Here is a 20,224-nt window from a genome sequence, read left to right as displayed (position 1 = left end):
AGGTTAGTTAGGTTTAAGTAGTTCTAAGTTCTAGGGGACCGATGACCTTAGAAGTTAAGTTCCATAGTGCTCAGAGCCATTTGAACCATTTAGGGTCGGACAGTAAGTTGGAGTATTGTGTCACAATACTGCATATCCCTCAAATTACCTCTGATAGTGACAAGAGACATCCTACAAACGCACATGAAACTAGCCTTAGCAATCACAGGCCCTGTAGACCATGCACTGCATCAATGATCTGCTTCCACTGCATTCTATCTCTCGCAGCCTCTATTCCTAATGATGCGATGCCCTTCTCTATGTCATCTTTCCGCCTTGTATGGGTTCGCCCCAAATCGTCTTGTTGCCAGGAGAGTTCCTTCAAATGCTTTTTTGGTGATTCTGTCTTTTTCCAAATCTTGCCACATGTCCAGCCCAATGCGGTCTACTACTTTTTAATTTCTGGATGATAGTGGGTTGCTTCATTAACTGATACATTTCGTTGTTCTTTCGAATTCTCCATACACCAATCTCAAACACAGGTCGCCAGATCCTTGTCATTACTTTTCTTTCAAACACATCAGTTTTTCTCTTTCATTCTTTGTAAGCGTACAGCTTTCTGAATCGTACAGTACTATGGGGTAGATGATAGTGTTGCATATCTTTATCTTTGTGGTGATTGACAAAGCTTTACTTTTGAGTGGGTTGTTTAGTGAGTACAGACATCTTGACCCTGAGGCTATTCTTTCATTTATATTCACTGTTATGATATTTTTACTGTTGAAACGTGATCCAAGGTATTTAAACTGGAGAACTTCTCTGAATTTAGAATGCTGGTCAATTTCAAAGTAAGGATTTGGGTTTGTGACTCAACCTATTTCCATATGTTCTGTTTTCTCTTGGTTAATCAAAAGCCCCATTTTGCTGGCACTGTGCCTGAGAGCTCTGTACATGTCTTTCAGTTCTTCTTCAGTTTCACTCAGCAGCAGTATATTATCTGCATGAGTCAGGAGTTTTACTTCACTGTGTTTGAATTGGAGACCATTGTAAAGATGTAAATTACTCTCCGAAACAACTTTCCCTAATGCAAGGTTGGAGAGGACACATGAAAGAGCATCTCCCTGTTGTAAGCCTGTTTTAATTGGAAAGGTGGGACACATGGATCCTCTGAACTTCACTGCTGCCTGGGAGCCATCCGTGTACAGTTGTATCTTCCTAATGATTTTACTGGGTATACTAAATTCTCGTAATGTGTTGTAGAGGCTACTTCTGTGGATGCTGTTGTAGGTTTGCTGGAAATCAATGAAGAGACAGTGGATGTTTTTGTTAAATTCCCAGTATTTCTCAAAGATCTGTCATATAGTAAACAAATTATCAGTTGTGGAACGGTTTGTTTGAAATCCAGCCTGGTAATCTTGAATAATGCTTTCTGCATAAGGTTTAAGTTTTGCCAGAATGATCATTGAGACGATTTTGTATGTCATGTTCAGAAAACTGATTATTCTGTAATTTCCACATTTCATTCTATTTCCTTTCTTGTGTATTGGACAAATTACTGGTGTTTTCCAATCTTCCGGCAGTGTTTCAGTTTTCCAGATCCTTGTGATAAGGTTATAAATGTCTTTGTGTAGTTTGCTTCCGTCCTATTTTAACATCTCTGCTGGTATTTGGTCCTCATCTGCTGCCTTGTTGTTTTTGAACTTTTGAATGGTGTGGACCACTTCCTGTTCTGTGATCTACATTCGTCATTATTAATGCTGTCACTCTGAGACATTGCGTAACTGAAGGTTATGTGTGGATCAGTGTAATTTAACATTTCTGAGAAATACTCTTTCCATCTTTCTTGGATATCTTCCAGCTGCGTTAGCATATTTTGATTTTTATCTTTTATGAATAGGTTTTCACTTCAATAAGCTCCCTTACTTTTCTTTGTATACTGAAACAACTTCTTTGAGTTTCCATTCCTGCTTTCCACTTCTATAGATTCTAGTACTCCAGTTAGATATTTCCTTTTCTCTGTTTGTAGAACTCTTGCTGTTTCTCTTCTAACCGCCTTGAAGATCTCTCTCCTGTCCTCACTCTCCTTATTATGCAGCCACAGCAGTCTGGCTTCTTTCCTCCTTTCTACTGCTCTCTGGCACTTTTTCAGTTTCTTCGTTTTCTTTTTCTTGCCCAATGTTTTTTGTGCTGCATCTGTTGCTACAGTCTTCATTCTTTCCTAAGCCTTCTCGACACTATTTTCCTCATCAGCTTCTTGCAATGCTGTAAATCGGTTATTTATTTCAATCGCGTAGGCTTATTTGACAGACAGTTCCTTCAGTCATTCGATGTCTAAATTAGGTTTTGGTGTGGCTTTTGGTTGTTGATTCCCAATCATCTTGATTTTCATCTTTCCTACCACTAGGAAATGATCTGAGCCAATCTCAGCTCCTCTGTCCGTGCTGACATCTCTTTTAAATGAAGTGAAATGTTGATCTGTCATAACACGGTCAATCTGATTTACTGTTTTGCCATCTGGAGAACACCATGTACCTTTGTGCATATCTTTGTGAGAGAACATCGTCGAGCAAATTCTCATATTCTTTGACAGTGCAAAGTTGATCATTTTTAATCCATTTTCGTTTGTGGGCGAGTGCTTGCTATGTTTTCCTGTTGTGGGGATGAACATATCCTCTTTACCCATTTTTCGATTAAAGTCCCCTAGACTATACTGTGTACAAAAGCTGCATTATCCTGTTCAGAGCTGGAGACACGGAGGACCATATTGAACTACACTGAGATTACAGGTTTGTTTTTACTTCCATTGCACAGTTGACTAGATTGTGATTTACTGTTGTCAGTAGAGTATTGAAAAAGAAGTTTCTGATTTTGAAACAAAAAAAAGTGCAAATTATGCTATTCACTTGAATGGCGCAAAATATTTCATTGGGCAGTTTATGCTGATCATATTTTTCTTGGCCTGCCTCCAGATCACACTGTACAAGCATCACAACTGTATATCGGCAAATGCTATTAAAGATTTAAAGGAGACACGTAAATGAAGTAGTGTGGTATTCACACAGTAGGATATGGATGAAAACTGTGGAACAACATGTTCAGTATTTACTCCAGTTACTTTTTTATGGAAGTCTGTAACATGTAGTAGGTCCTACGACAGATAAGGTATGCAGGTTCATGCATTTTTCCATATGAGTCTGAACTGTGTCCAGACAACCCATATTATTTGCTGTAAGCAGGTTAGCAGTCGTCTACCAGGGTGCCTGTCTGTGTGTGGATATATATACGGCACAATAGACAGAAACTGTATCTGGTCTATAGTAGAGTGTATTCCGTGCACAAGTGTACATTCCAGTGTCTTGTCATATGGAATCAGAAGTTCTAGGAGTAATTTGTTGTGAAGATATTACACAGCCAAGGATAGTGTTGAATCTTATTTTCAGAGATTGATTGCTGTACGCTATAATCCAAAAATCCATTTTTTTATGTAAATGCCTTTAATATGCATCTACAGTTTGTAACAATTGAGGTCACGTCACCTCAATTGAAAGAACAGGAACATCTCTGTCAGGTGGCAGTTTGTTCACGCTAGATGGAACATCAACATAATTTTTGCTTTGCTCAGTATTAAAAGCAAAAGTTAGGTTAAGAGATATCTTCCATCTTATTAAAAATCGGAATGTAAAGAACAACTGAGAGGACAAGAGGGAATGAATCAACACTGACTACTATGAGGGGTGTGCAGTAAGTTATTTTTCTTCTTCTTCCGAAGGCAGGTTGGTTTAATTCAGGACTCCACTACACCATTATTATTCCTTGTCCTTTTGGCTACAAAACTCAATTTTTCAACATAACCTCATTCTGTGTGATGGTCTTACACTACCTTACTGGGAGGGCCTGTATGCCTGCATGGTACCACTCTATTGATCGACATTGGAACCAACATTTGCTGCATCAATAACCTCATCATCATACACATACTACTCCCTGCAGAGTGTATCCTTCATTGGGCCAAACAGGTGGAAGATGGAAGGTGTGAGATCGGAGCTGTGAGGTGGATGAGGAAGAACAGTCCTAATAAGTGTTGTGAGCCCCTCTTGAGTTTTGAGACTTGTGAGCCTTGCAATGTCATGGAGAAGTATAATTTCATTTACCTTTTTTTGGCAACAAACATCCTAAAGCTGTTTATTCAGTTTCCTGAGGCTATCACAATGTACTTCAAAGTTTTGCATATATTGGTGTCTGTTCTTTCACACAAACACCATTTTTGATCCAGCAGCCATTACAAATTAAGAGACAAAGGAATTACAGACACTGGCTGCAAGCAGGCATTGATTGAAATCAACAGGGAAAGTCGAAAATTTGTGCCTGACTGGGATTCTAATCCATGTCTCCTGCTTACTACCTAGATACGCTGACCACTAAGCCATCTGGATGCAATGTCATTGTAACTGCAGGGACTACCCTAGCAAAACTCCCATCAGATCCAAATTCTCAACTTATCCGCACACATAATGTAGTGCCCCTTGCCCATTATCCTCATTACTCACAGCATTTCGCCGATTCCCGTAAGTGTTTGAGCATGGATGCATCTGCACTGAAAGAAATAATTGGCCATATCATCTTGTGGTGTCATGTCCAAAAGTACAGACTCCATTTTTGATTCAGCAGGTACTATGAATCAAGACACAAAGGAATCTGTGCTGTTTTCTATTGACTGTGTATGTAAGTTAATGTATTAACTATTCCCTGGAAGCGCAGGTACCAGATTAAATCATGTAGCAGCTGTTGTGACCTCAAATGTGGTTGTTACCCATGGCAAAATGAATAGTCATGAATTTCAGTTGCACACATAAATGTCAGTTTTAAATTCAAACACTTTGGGTTGATCTGCCAGAACGTGTGCTCTAAGGTACAGTGGAAATAACAGTTTGTTTACAAACAGAAATAACAATAGACTAAACCTAGTACTAAATTGATTTTTGTGTATGGTCAGTAAAGAAAAAATAAAATAAATAATTTAAGAACATGGTTATGCAGCTCTTAATGAAAACAATGCTTTTTTTTCTGTATTGAAGCTGTAAAGTTCTCAGTGAACCCTTATTTCATTAACTTAACAACATGCACATGTAGTGCGTGTTTGGGGGTGTAAAATGCACTGGACTGGAATAAGAAAACTGGAATTCACTAACGGAATGATGGGTGATACTACTATACTATACTATAACCTATACTGAAGGTGTACACACATGAGTGCTGAAAACTAAATTTGGGTTGGGGAACAGTTATACATGAAGTATTCCCTGCCACAGACCATTTGGTGCATTGCCACTATGTAATATGTCGATGAAAACAACAGGATAGCAGTACTAAAAATGCTGCCGCAAATACCAAAATGTGGTTCTTTAACCGTATTCTCAAGACAACTGAAGACACACCAGTATCCTGCTATACGTATGTTCAAAATACACTCCTGGAAATGGAAAAAAGAACACATTGACACCGGTGTGTCAGACCCACCATACTTGCTCCGGACACTGCGAGAGGGCTGTACAAGCAATGATCACACGCACGGCACAGCGTACACACCAGGAACCGCGGTGTTGGCCGTCGAATGGCGCTAGCTGCGCAGCATTTGTGCACCGCCGCCGTCAGTGTCGGCCAGTTTGCCGTGGCATACGGAGCTCCATCGCAGTCTTTAACACTGGTAGCATGCCGCGACAGCGTGGACGTGAACCGTATGTGCAGTTGACGGACTTTGAGCGAGGGCGTATAGTGGGCATGCGGGAGGCCGGGTGGACGTACCGCCGAATTGCTCAACACATGGGGCGTGAGGTCTCCACAGTACATCGATGTTGTCGCCAGTGGTCGGCGGAAGGTGCACGTGCCCGTCGACCTGGGACCGGACCGCAGCGACGCACGGATGCACGCCAAGACCGTAGGATCCTACGCAGTGCCATAGGGGACCGCACCGCCACTTCCCAGCAAATTAGGGACACTGTTGCTGCTGGGGTATCGGCGAGGACCATTCGCAACCGTCTCCATGAAGCTGGGCTACGGTCCCGCACACCGTTAGGCCGTCTTCCGCTCACGCCCCAACATCGTGCAGCCCGCCTCCAGTGGTGTCGCGACAGGCGTGAATGGAGGGACGAATGGAGACGTGTCATCTTCAGCGATGATAGTCGCTTCTGCCTTGGTGCCAATGATGGTCGTATGCGTGTTTGGCGCCGTGCAGGTGAGCGCCACAATCAGGACTGCATACGACCGAGGCACACAGGGCCAACACCCGGCATCATGGTGTGGGGAGCGATCTCCTACACTGGCCATACACCACTGGTGATCGCCGAGGGGACACTGAATAGTGCACGGTACATCCAAACCGTCATCGAACCCATCGTTCTACCATTCCTAGACCGGCAAGGGAACTTGCTGTTCCAACAGGACAATGCACGTCCGCATGTATCCCGTGCCACCCAACGTGCTCTAGAAGGTGTAAGTCAACTACCCTGGCCAGCAAGATCTCCGGATCTGTCCCCCATTGAGCATGTTTGGAACTGGATGAAGCGTCGTCTCACGCGGTCTGCACATCCAGCACGAACGCTGGTCCAACTGAGGCGCCAGGTGGAAATGGCATGGCAAGCCGTTCCACAGGACTACATCCAGCATCTCTACGATCGTCTCCATGGGAGAATAGCAGCCTGCATTGCTGCGAAAGGTGGATATACACTGTACTAGTGCCGACATTGTGCATGCTCTGTTGCCTGTGTCTATGTGCCTGTGGTTCTGTCAGTGTGATCATGTGATGTATCTGACCCCAGGAATGTGTCAATAAAGTTTCCCCTTCCTGGGACAATGAATTCACGGTGTTCTTATTTCAATTTCCAGGAGTGTATGTGAGACTGCTTAGAATCGTGCACCAGAAATAATCATATTGCAAATAAAATATGCCGAAGCCACTTAACAGAAGCCTAGGGCAAAATATCAGCAATGGATATGCCAAAACTGGTATAATCGATTATTCTTCCAAAGAGTACTTATGCAGAAGAAGCAAAACATCTATTTACAATGATGTTTAATATGAGACAGTGTACCTTGTGTTATTGACTCAGTGTTATTGACTTTTTTTTTTCTCCTGTGCCTGTGTCACAATGTCTAACTTTCAGCTTTCTCTGTATGGTCATACTGTCGCAAAACCAATTATCATGCAATCTTCAGTGTCGAATTGCTTTTGTGACCGTACACTATTTTTTCCTAAGTTTACACATGAGGTTATTAGACTATCAACGTCCCCATATGCTTCACCTACAGTTCTCATTCCTAAGGGGCAAGGTGAGGATTATAGGCTGTTAGTCGATTACCAAGCCCTTAATGAGAAGGTTATTTGGGAGTCAGTTCCCCTTCCTGACCTCAATAATTATTTCACATGGTTTGCTGGTGGGTGCTATTTTACTGTACTCGATTTAAATTAAGCTCACTATCAGATCCAACTAAGCAAGGAGTCTAAGCACATTACTGCTTTTTTACAGATTGGAATCTGTATGAATTTAATTGGGTACTATTTGGCTTGGCTACTGGGGCTGTCGTTCTTCCACAACTTCTAGATCACGAGTCATGTGTATAATTATCTTGATGGCTTGGTGGTCTATAGCCATTCTTTTCATGAATATCTTTCTCACCTGGAGCAGGTATTGTTAAAGGTTCAGTCTGCTGGATTAACTGTCAAACCATTGAAGTTTACTCTTGCTAGGCAGCAGATCTCTTTCTTTGGGGGCCATTCCACGTGAAGTGTCCTAGGTCTCCCAGCTCGACCATTTTCAATTTTGATGAAATTTCTACAGGATGTACCTGAGGGCCGTACATGAACTTATGCAAAGTTTCATGCTCACCTGTAACTTGGTTGAGGTGCTAGAGCCATTTTCATGAAGACCACTTTTACAGAGACCGAAAAGTCGTGAAGAAATCATCAAGTTTGGCATTCCACTGTTCCTAATGTAAAAGAGCTAGACTCTTGCTTTTGGGTATAGTGATACAATTTGGTGTGCTCTACACACAAATGTTGCAAGTAGAGCTCAGAAAGTAATGCATTTGGCATAATCTCAGTTCAAAGTGGGCAACAAATCATGTCACGAGAAATTTGCCCCATTGTTTAACGAGGCATAAGTAGTGGAGAAAGTGCGCTATGGACCTGGTCTTTTGCCAAACTACTGTCTGTCTGAGTGTTTAGTATATCACAAATTTTGGTCTGGCTTGTGTGTTTAATTACTGTGATACCATCCTGTAAATTTGCTAAAAAACATAAATTTATCAAAATATACCCATGTTCAAAGTCGTGTATCTCAAAATGGGCACCTACCGCATTACATTCATTAACACCATTCAACAGAGCACATTTCATTCTATTAGAAAACTTATTTTCATTTTGGTGTCTCTTTGGGTAAGGTGCAAAAATGTCATATAAAATTTGGAATTTTGTTGATTATGTCTTCATTGTTTAAATATTCATTTTGCTGTTTATTCTGTGATTTTAAACCTGTTTGTGACAGGTTCATTGCTAAATTTAACCATTTAACTGTACTAGAGACTGCTAAATAATTTTTGGAAAGCTGAATGCTTATTAATTTTATTTCTTTTCTTTATTTAGGACTCGGCAATTTGATTTTAGTGTCTGAAGCATATCAGGTTGTTGCTAAAATGGAAGAACAAGATCAAGTTAATGTATGCAGTTTTGGAAATACTGATTCCCCACAGCATTTAACGACATACAGTGCCTTAAAAGGACTGAAAGCTGTAGCGACTTTCCTGAGAAGAACAAGAATTACTTACTAGATGGAGTGGTTTACACTCTACTGAAAATACTCAACTATGCTTCCATCATGAAGCTTTACTCCTAAAAAGATTTGAATTTTTGCAAAGATCATGCTGCAACCCATTTGGCAAGAAAAACCACAATGCACGGAAAAGCTTGCGCTCAATCAACCTGCTAAAAAGGATACCCATGTCTGATATTAAACAGCCAAAAAAATGTGCCCTTCCTGTAGAAAAGAATTTGATACACTGAAATATTCACAAATGGACATTATGTATCAGTCAGATGAAGATGATGAGACTAATGTTGGTCACAATTTGAATACAAGCTTAACATCTGTTGGAATTACAAGAAAATTGCAGAAGTGGGAGGACTTGATCCCAGTGAATTGGAGCAACCATCCACAAGCAAGCAATGCTAGACTTGCTCAGATTACATTGAGCTGATCCAAGAATTGCAAGAAAAATTACATATATCAAATAATAACGAGAAAATTCAAATTTTGACCTTAGTTCCCCAAAGCTGGTCTATCAAAAAGACTATGTAAGAATTTTGTGTTGCAGAAAGAATGGTAAGGAAGGCTAGAAAGTTAAAAGCTGAACAGGGAATATTGGCACAGCCCGAAGGTAAATGTGGGAAGCAGCTTTCTGAGGGTGTGAAGGCAAGAGTCATAGAACATTTTTATGATGAAGAGTTTAGTCGGATTTGTCCAGGAAAAAAGGACTGTATTACTGTTCGGATAGATGGAGAAAAGGTTAAAAAACAAAAATACTTATTACTGAGCAACTTAAAAGAAATGTTTGTTGTGTACCACAATAAAAATTGATCGGAAATTGGATTTTCCAAATTTTGTGAATTAAGGCCAAAGTGGTGTTTGACTGTAGGCACAGCTGGTTCACATTCAGTTTGTGTCTGCACAATACATCAAAATGTGAAACTAATGGTGGCACATAGCTCAATAAAAGAAGATTACAAAATTTTACTGAGCAAAATTGCCTATAATTTGGAAACAAAGGATTGCATGCTTCATCGCTGTGAAGTATGTCGAGGAACAGAAGCCCTAAATGAATATTTGGAAAGCGCTTTTGCAGATATTGATCCTGAGGATACAGTTCAGTTCAAACAATGGACCCACACTGATAGAGATACACTTGAAGCCAGAGAAATGACAGTTGAAGAATTCATTGAACTATTAGTTACAAAACTGTTGGCCCTTTCTACTCACCATTGCATTGCAAAGCATCAGAGCAAGCATTTGGCAGTTCACTGAAGGAGGTCTCAAGCCAGGAGAATTGATTATATTAATGGATTTTGCAGAAAATTACTCCTTTATTGTCCATACCCAGTGCAGGGATTCCATTGGGAAAATAGTCAAGCTACAATACATCAATTTGTCATTTACCACAAAAGTAATGAAGACCTAAAGAGTGTCAGCTACTGCACAATCAGTTATTGCGTCCGACATGACACAGTTGTAGTGCATGTGTTTTTTAACATACTTGACCAAATCCCATAAGTGCATTTTTAAAGAAATTAAGCATATTCATTATTTTAGCAACGGTTCTACAGCGCAGTACAAAAATTTTAAGAGCTTCCTAAATCTTTGCCATCATCAAAAAGATTTTGGCTGTACTGCAGAATGGAATTTTTTCTGAACAAGACATGGGAAATCACCATGTGACAGAATTGGGGGCACAGTTAAGTGTTCAGCGGCAAGAGCGGGTCTTAAACACCCAATTGACAACCAAATCTTAACACCAACTGATCTGTTTGAATATTGCAAAAAATGTTCATGGCATTGAATTTATTTATATTAAAAACGAAATTATTGAAGATGCAACAATTGATCAAGAGAAACGTTTTTGAGGGCGGATGTACAGTGTCTGGTACAAGAGACCATCACCATTTTGTGCCAATTGATGCAAAGTGACTTATGATTCACAGAGTATCAAATGATACATTGTTCTTTATAGCAAATGTTAACCGACATGCTAAAGTTGCTACTAAACATGTTGTCATTAATGAACTTCAGCCTGGCCAGTATATTGCTTGCGTTTATGATGGAAGATGGCGGATAGGAAATACCTGTGAAGTTTCATGTGAAGAAAAAGATGCCTTGATTAATTTCATGCATCCTTGTGGAGCTGCTCAATCATTTCATTGGCCTACTAGAAGAGACATATGCTGGATCCCAGAACAACAGATAATTGCAGTCCTAGCTGCTTCAATGATGGGGCATCAATACAGTTTGCCGGAAGCAATAGTTTTGGACATCAGCAACAAATTTAAAACATTTAACAATTTAAGAATTCTGTATTACGGCTTGGGAACCACAGAGAGACCAAAAAAAGGCTTGGGAACCTGCTAGATACCCATATTCAGACTTGGGAACCTGCTAGATATTCGCATTCCAGTTTGGGAACCTGCTAGACACCCACTTTCAGGCTTGAGAACCTGCAGTAAAGAAACCCACCCGTGGCTGATTTTCCATAGCTATCTGGCGTGGCCCCTTGGTAATGAGGTTACCAGTCTTGAGATAGGTAGTGGCATAGCCACCATGGACCAATGCAATGATTTTAGGAACTACCAAAAAAGTCAATAGTTTAGGCAAATTTTTTGCACCTTTCCCATAGAGACACCAAAATTAAAATAAGTTTTTCTAATAAAATGAAATATGCTCTGTTGAATGGTGTTAATGAATGTAATGTGGTAGGTGTCCATTTTGAGATACATGACTTTGAACTTTGGTATATTTTTATACATTTATGTTTTTTAGCAAATTTACAGGATGGTAGCACAGTAATTAAGCACACACGCCAGGCCAAAATTTGTGATATACTAAACATCCAGACAGACAGTAATTTGGCAAAAGACCAGGTCCATAGCACACTTCTCCACTACTTATGTCTTGTTAAAACTATGGGACAAATTTCTCGTGACATGATTTGTTGCCCACTTTGAACTGAGATTATGCCAAATGCATCGCTTGCTGAACTCTACTTGCAACATTTGTATGTAGAGCACACAAAGTTGTACCACTATACCCAGAAACAGTGGAATGTCAAATTTGACGATTTATTCACGACTTTTCGGTCTCTGTAAAAGTGGTCTTCACGAAAATGGCTCTAGCACCTCAACCATGTTACAGGTGAGCCTGAATCTTTGCATAAGTTCATGTAGGGCCCTCAGGTACGTCCTGTACAAATTTCATCAAAATTGAAGATGGCCGAGCTGGGATCATCTTCTAAACTGCGACACTTGACATGGAATGACCCTTGGGTCACCTGGATTCGAAGAATGGTATTAGGGTTGATCAAGAATAGACATCCGATTTGAGAAAATTTCCTCCCTCAAAGAAGAAAAAAGGGGTGGGCAGATCCATTTGTATGGCCAATTATTTTCAGAACTTTTTCACCAATTTCACCTAACTTGTTGCTCCCCTTAATGATCTGCATAAGAAGGGAGGAAACTTTGTTTGGGGAGAGAGCTAGAAATTTGTCTTTGGAGCTCTTAGGACTGCCATGGGCAACCCATCTGTATTGGCTATTCTGGACTTTGGAGAGAGATTTATAGTGCAGACTGATGCTCCCAATGCCGGAGTTGCTGCTGTACTTTTAGAGGTAGATTTAGGTGAAAGGTGCCCTTTAGATTTTGCCTCGAGGGGATTAGCAGGTCCTGAACTTAAGCGCTCAGTTTATGAGCGTCGGGCATTGGCTGTCTTATTTAGTCTTGAGAAATATAAATTCGCCGGTCGGGGTGGCCGAGCGGTTCTAGGCGTTACAGTCTGGATCAGCGCGACCGCTACGGTCACAGGTTCGAATCCTGCCTCGGGCATGGATGTGTGTGGTGTCCTTAGGTTAGTTAGGTTTAAGTAGTTCTAAGTTCTAGGGGACTGATGACCTAAGATGTTAAGTCCCATAGCGCTCAGAGCCATTTGAACCAAATACAAATTCTATCTCAAGCATAGAGAATTTGACTTGGAGACCAACAACCAAGCCTTGAGTTGGGTCTTGGCATGCCATAGGAAGGCTGGCAGGATTGCAACGTGGGCCGTTCGTATATTTGCCTTCTGTTTCAGAGTGCATCATGTTAGAGACTCCGATAATCAGGTTGCTGATGTTTGATTACGACACTCGGGAACCAAAGGCAGTTCATTGTTGGTCAGTTCACCACTGGGGATCTCAAGGTTAAACAGGATCAGGATCCTATTTTGGACATATTAGGAAGTGTGTGTTGGCTGTGAAGGTTGTTCCCGGTTATTTTTTGAGAAATGATATTTAGTGTTGTTGGGTTGGTAAATTAGCTGAGGCTAACATTTGTTTACCCATCAAATTGGTGTTTTCCAGCTTTCATTATTTTCATGCCACATTACTGGGTGGTCATTTGGACCTTCATAAGACCCTTGCTAAGATGCACTGTCATCTTACCTGGCCTTCCTTATATTAGGACATTTGTTGTTTTTTAGGACATTTGTTGTTAAGTCGATGACTGTGAACTGTGTAAAATGTGTAAACCCAACGCCACTTCACACAAGGGGTATCGCTATCTTAACAGGAACAGTGCTCAGTGGTTAAATTATTTATTGATTATGGGGGTCCCTTTCCCCGGACTAAGGGAGGGAATTGTTATATTCTGGTAGTAGTGGATGGTTTTTCTAGTTTGTCTGCTTACTTCTGAGCAGAGGAGTCACTGCTTCACTCACTACTCATCATCTTACTAATATGTTTTCTTGGCTTGGACTACCTGAGGCTCTTTGAGTGATAATGTTCCTGCCATTGTTTCTAGTGAGTTCAAGTGTTTTTGTTGTAGTAATGCCATGAAGCATATTACTGCAACCCCCTATTATCCTCAGCCCACCTTCTGAAAGGGTTAACAGGGATCTTAATGTCTTAAGCTTTAATCATTTATCAAGTGAAGGCTCAGATCGAGTGGGATATGTCTCTCCCTTAGATCAATTTTGCCTTTAATTCAGCATAGCATGAGGCCAGTAAGCTGGTTCCAGGGGCTCTTATGTTTACCTACCTCCTTAATTCTCCCCTTGCCAACCTGTGGAATATAAAGACCTTTTGCCTGAATGTATCACCCCTGACGTGGTTAAACAGAACTGGGATAGGGCTAGAAGGAATACTGACTTAGTCCATCACCATTGGGGGAGATGTTATAATCGAGGCAGACAACCGTTTCAAGGGAATGTGTGGGATTAGGTTTTCGATCAGAACTATACCGTGGTCAGAGGACAGCATCGTGGAATTACTGGGAAAGTAGCTCCTCATTTTGTGGATCCTTGCTCCATTGATAAGATCGTTAGTTCTGTCGACTCACGTGTTTGGAATCTGGCTACTGGTAGAACTTAAAAGGTTCATGTGAGTCAGGGAAACAGACTAATTAGCCTCTCCCCTTATCCCTCCAAACCTGGAAGAGGGGGGGGGGCTTTTGGTTTGAGTGGGCAAGGTTGTCTTTCGGTTTGAGTGGGCGAGGTTGTCTTTTAGTTTGAGTGGGCGAGGTTGAGACGTGGGGCCTCACAGACTATTTTGCATGCCTTGATTCTGGGCATTATTCACTGGCACTTCTATTGGCAGTGCAGATCTATTGTTGCTGATTATCTCCCGCAGAGCGAGTCCTAAGGTAGCCCTTGAGCAGTGTTGGCAGGGCAGTAAGAGCCAGGCAGTGAGTGACAGCAGACTAGAGGGCATCACGGGCCGAGTTCCGGACATAGTGGGTCAATTGGCCATTAGCTCTGTTTATGTCAAGACTTGGTGTAATTGGTGAAGTTGGAGTTACGACATTTAATTGAGTACAGCATCCTGTCCGCACTCACTGATTTGTCCCACCTTGATACTCCATACCATGCAGTACTGGGTGCTGGGAGACAAACTGGATATTTCCAAGATTATCAAATATCTGCCGTATCGTGCATTAACGGCCAGTATTTTTCACACTACGCTACTGCCACCTCTATTACCTGTGCTTTGTGGCTTACTGAAATATTTGTTTGAGCATAATTACCTGAACTAAGCCTCTGTTATTTCTTATTATTTACATTTTTGATCAGTCAAATATTTGGCTGTTTATGTAATTGCGCATTTATTGGGGATTTCTGTGTACCACAGAGAGCTTCATTGTAGTGTGTTTGTGTTGGCTATATGCAGTGTGAAAGACTAAATTCAGTGGTTAACCTTAATCTTAGATTTTTCGATTGATACAGCTGTCAGCTTTTTTGTGCCTTAGTATACTGGGAAAGTGTTTTGGCGATAAGTGGTGAAAAAGTTTTACAGGTTAAATTGTTATCTTAAGCATTTTTAAGGATTTTGCATTTAATATTTTGTTTGCCTTAACAAATTCCCTGTATTTAACATGTGTGTTAAATTCGTATCTGCATATCATGGAAAGAAGCATTGCTTGTAAGACCTAATTATTAAGTACTGCCTCATAGAGATAGTCTTGTCATATAATTTTTTTATGGTTCGTACAAGGTTCCTTGCCATGTGGTTTGGCTTATTCAGATATTATTCTCTGGCATTTATTGAGTTTTCCTGTGTCAAATTTTATTCAGCTATATGGTTTAAGAGACATTACTTTCACCACTACTATGCATTCTTGATATTTTGTAAATTTAGTTAAGAATAAATTTTTGAAATTTGGTGGCATATTAAGAGGCCTTATATTGACCATTTCTTGCAAAGGTGGCCATTATTATTTGCTTAATTTGTATGTTTGGCTTTTGTTTCACCTAAGTGGTGTTTGTTAACAGCCTTACATAATCTTCTGAGCTTCACGGCTGGTTTTCCAGTGGTTGGTGGCTGGAGGAGCTTGTAGCTGTTATGCTCAGTCCTGTTGTTTACTGGTTGCCTTTGAGGTGCGTTCACGATTGCCTCAGTGTCCTCGTTTGAGCAGCCTGCCACTAAATTTGAAGATAGTAGCGGCTGTATTAAAGTTCTGATCTATGGAAGCTTATTTAAACATACTCACAAACACCACTCTCACACAGCAGTCTCTGGCTACGGATGGGGAACAGTGATGTGCTACTGATAAGCACGCAGGGGTGAGGTGGAGAAAGGTTAGAGCAGCTATGTGCAGTCGAGAGGTTAGATGGAGGGCAGATGAGAGGTGGGGGGAGGGGGAGGGGAGCAGAAAAAGAGGGAAGTAAAAAGACTGGATGTGATGGTGGAATGAGGGCTGTTTAGCATGATATATTGCAGGGAAAGTTCCCACCTGCGCAATTCAGAAAAGCTGGTGTTGGTGGGAAGGATACATATGGCACAGGCTGTGAAGCAGTCATTGAAGTGAAGGATGTCATTTCGGGCAACGTGCTCAGCAGTTGGGTAGTCCACTTGTTTCTTGGGCACAGTTTGTTCATGGCCATTCAAGCGGACAGACTGCTTGTTGGTTGTCATGCCCACATAGAATGCCGCACAGTGGTTGCAGCTGAGCTTGTAGATCACATGACTGGTTTCATGGGTAGCCTGCCTTTGATTGGGTAGGTGATGTTTGTGACCGGACTGGAGTAGGTGGTGGTGGGAGCTTGTGTGGTACAGGTCTTGCATCCAGGTCTATTACAGGGATATGAGCCAGGCGGTAAGGGGTTGGGAGCAGGGGTTATGTAGGGATGGTCCAGTATATTTTGTAGGTTCAGTGGACGGCAGAATACTGCTGTGGGAGGGATGGGAATAATAATGGGCAGGACATTTCTCATTTCAGTGTACGATAAGAGGTTGCTGAAACCTTGGCAGAGAATGTAATTCAGTTGCTCCAGTACTGAGTTACGAGGCGAACACTCCTCTGTGGCCAGACGGTCAGACTTTGGGAGCTTGTGGGTGTCTGGAAATACAATGCATGGGATATTTGTTTTTGTACAAGGTTGGGAGGATAATGAGGTCTGTGAAGGCTTCAGTGAGAGCCTCAATATATTTTGAGAGGGACCGCTCGTCACTGCAGATGCAACGACCATGGGTTGCTAGGCTCTATGGAAGGGTCTTTTTGGTATGGAACAGGTGGCAGCTGTCGAAGTGGAGGTATTGCTGGTGGTTAGTGGGTTTGATATGGACTGATGTAGCCATCTTCGAGGTGGAGGCTTGTTGGATTGAGTAGGACCGGGTGAAATGAATGGGGGAGAAGGTGTTGAGGTTCTGGAGGAATGTGGATAGGGTGTCCTCACACTCAATCCAAATGGCAACGATATCATCAATGAATCTGAACCAGTGAGGGGTTTATGATTCTGGGCATTTAGGAAGGATTCCTCTAGATGGCCCATGAAAAGGTTGGCATAGAATGGTGCCATACCTCGGATTTGTTTGTAGGTAATGCCTTTAAAGGAGAAGTCATTGTGGGTGAAGATATAGATGGCCATGGCGACTAGGAAGGAGGTTGTTGGTTTGGAATACGTTGGGTGTTGGGAAGGGTAGTGTTCAATAATAGTAAGGCCATGGGCATTAGGGACATTAGTGTAAAGGGAAGTGGCACCAATAGTGACGAGCAGGGCACTGTGTGGTAAAGGGGCAAGAACTGGTATCTTTTATATAGAAGGGTAGGTTCCAGGTAATATGTTGAAGATGTTGGTCTACAAGAGCAGAGATTCTCTCAGTGGGGGCACAGTAACCGGCCACAATGGGGCGTCCTGGGTGTTTGGGTTTATGGACTTTTGGAAGCATATAAAAGGTAGGAGTACGGGGAGTGGTAGGGGTGAGCAGAGGGATGGAATCCGAGGAGAGGTTCTGGGATGGGCCTAAGGATTTGAGGAGTAACTGGAAATCCTGCTGGATTTCTGGAATGGGTCCATTGTTGCAAGGTTTGTAAGTCGATGGATCTGACAGTTGGTGGACTCCTTCTGCCAGATAACCCTTGCAGTTCAAAACAATAGTGGTGGAGCTTTTGTCCGCAGGTAGGATTATAAGTTCAGGATCAGTTTTTAGATGGTGGACTGTGGTTCTTTCTGTGGGTGTAAGGTTAGTTTGCATGTTGGGGAATTTGGGGAATGATGATGAGGCAAGGTTCAAGATTAAGAAATTTTGGAAAGTTAACAGGGGATGATTTGGGGGCAATGAGTTGGATCATGGTTGGCTTGAGAAGTGAACGGGATTAGGCAGGGTTCAACATTGGTCTTTGGTTAAGTCTGATTGATAGGGTTAGTGGCAAAAAAGTGTTTCCACTGTAGGGACCAGGAGAAGCAGAGAAGGTGCATGATTGAATTTGGGAGTGGGACAAAAGGTGAGCCCATATTTCCATAGGGCTAAGGCTTCTGGAGGAAAAGTTCATGACTGTGTTTCAGGTCTGGATTCTGTGTGGTGGTGGAAGGGAGTTTTGGAGGGTGGGGTAAATGTAGTAGGTCTGCAAGACAGGGTTTGTTAGCTACGAGGGGACATGGGGGAGGTTTGTTGTGGAGGTGATGGACAGTGGTACTCCAAGGTGGGAGTAGCAGGGTGGATAGTTTTTTGAGGTGGTGTTGTGCATATTGCTCTAGTTCCTGGAAGGCAAGAGTTTGAATCTTTGTTATGTGTTCCAGGAATTTGGGATTGCATAGCGGGAGAATGTTGCGGACAGGGAGTAGGTACTGCAAGGAGGTGTGGGCTTGGTTGATGTTGGTTTGCAGGACCATGTTGGTGAGGGCTTGGGATCAACAGAATGTGAACAGATGGAGGTCATTGTGGAAGGAGGGGCGGCAGCCAGAGATGAGTAATTTGATGGTAAGCCCATTCGGGGAGATTCCACAAGCCAAGCAACAACACAGTAACAGTATGTGGGACTGGGTTCTGGCTAGGGATAAGGAAACTTCTATGTGTTAATACTGATGGTGGCAGCAAGGATCCATGGTGGTGGAAACAATGCAAAAAATTACGTAAATAACTTTGAATTACGTCCGAAAAAATTAGCAAGATTATACCTAAATACATAAAAACATCACAAGAAGGATGAAACAGATGCAGAGTGGGAAAACAAGATGAAATCTGAGTGAGTCGACAATAGCGAAAGGTGAAAATGCACTAAAATTGGTGTGAAGTCACAAGCAAATCAAAGGTAGCAGGTCTGAGGGTGGATAAGTGTGAAGAAGGGGACAGCAGATTGTGACTGGATGAGCTGAAATCAGTGGGTGTGAGCTGGGATAGAATGGAGGGTGGGGAGCGGTTCATAGGATGAGATACGAGATCGTGTGGCACTGGAAATGTGCGGGAAATAACACGCGAAAATACGAGAGAGTGATAAATTTGATGATTAAGGATTAATGACATTGTTGGGAGTAATGTGGGATGTAAGACATTGGACCAACAATCAGCATGGTATTGTAGCCATCTATCACGTGCCAAACGATACAGCGTGGCTCGTAAGAAGAGCATGCAGTAAGGCGACAAGAGAAACACAGGTAAGAAGAGAAGAAGGATGGACATTGAGTACAGCGACACATTAGAAAATAATAACAAAGGAAAACAGCACTGGCTTAGGATCGAAGAAAAACCGTCAGGTAAAAATCAAACAATGGAAAATCCAGGATGGATTGTAACAGTGTTATGAAAAGGAAAGTTGCTACTCACCATACAGCGGAGGTGCTGAGTCGCAGGTAGGCACAACTGCAGTCTGGCAACTGAAGCCACACTGCGGGCATCAGCAAGCACAAATACGTGGGGTAACAAGGAGTCGGGGAAGGGGAAGGATAGGAGAGTGGGAATGTGGATCAGTAAAGTGCTGCTGGCATGCGCAGGGACGAGGTGGAGAGAGGGTAGGGCAGCTGTGTGTGTTCGGGAGGTTTGATGGAGGGCAGAGAAGAGGTGGAAGCGGGGGGGGGGGGGGGGGGGGGGGGGCGGAGGGTAGCGGTAAAGGAGAGAAGTTGGTTGGTTGGTTTTGGGGAAGGAGACCAAACAGCGAGGTCATCGGTCTTATCGGATTAGGGAAGGACGGGGAAGGAAGTCGGCCGTGCCCTTTGGAAGGAACCATCCCGGCATTTGCCTGGAGCGATTTAGGGAAATCACGGAAAACCTAAATCAGGATGGCCGGATGCGGGATTGAACCGTCGTCCTCCCGAATGCCAGTCCAGTGTCTAACCACTGCGCCACCTCGCTCGGTGGGAGAGAAGTAAAAAGACTGAGTATGATGGTGGGATGAGGGCTTTGTAGTGCTGGAATGGGGACAGGGAAGGGGCTGGATGGATGAGGACAGTGACTAACGAAGGTTGAGACCGGGACTGTTACGGAAATGTGGGATGTATCGCAGGGACACCTCCCACTTGTGCAATTCAGAAAAGCTGGTGTTGGTGGGAAGGATCCATATGCACAGGCTGTGAAGCAGTCAATGAAATGTAGGGTGTCATGTTTGGCAGCATGTTCAGCAACAGGGTAGCCCACTTGTTTCTTGGCCACAGTTTGTCGATGGCCATTCATGCTGACAGACAGCTTGTTCACTGTCAAGCCCAGACAGAATACAGCACAGTGGTTGCAGCTTAGCTTTTAGATCATA

The 20,224-nt window shown here is 42.5% G+C and overlaps 1 protein-coding gene and 1 long non-coding RNA gene across 3 annotated transcripts in view; one reads left to right on the top strand and one right to left on the bottom strand.

Annotated features, from left to right (window-relative positions):
* The window catches only part of LOC124802445 (ribonuclease Oy), a 61,536-nt gene that overhangs the window by 28,517 nt on the left and 12,795 nt on the right, over positions 1 to 20,224 (bottom strand). The window lies entirely within an intron of this gene.
* Positions 1 to 20,224, top strand: part of LOC124802446 — a 34,159-nt gene that overhangs the window by 2,040 nt on the left and 11,895 nt on the right. The window lies entirely within an intron of this gene.

This window comes from Schistocerca piceifrons, chromosome 6, assembly GCF_021461385.2.
Source record: "Schistocerca piceifrons isolate TAMUIC-IGC-003096 chromosome 6, iqSchPice1.1, whole genome shotgun sequence".
In the NCBI taxonomy this organism is placed as follows: domain Eukaryota; kingdom Metazoa; phylum Arthropoda; class Insecta; order Orthoptera; family Acrididae; genus Schistocerca; species Schistocerca piceifrons.
This window is presented reverse-complemented; position numbering and strand designations above follow the sequence as displayed.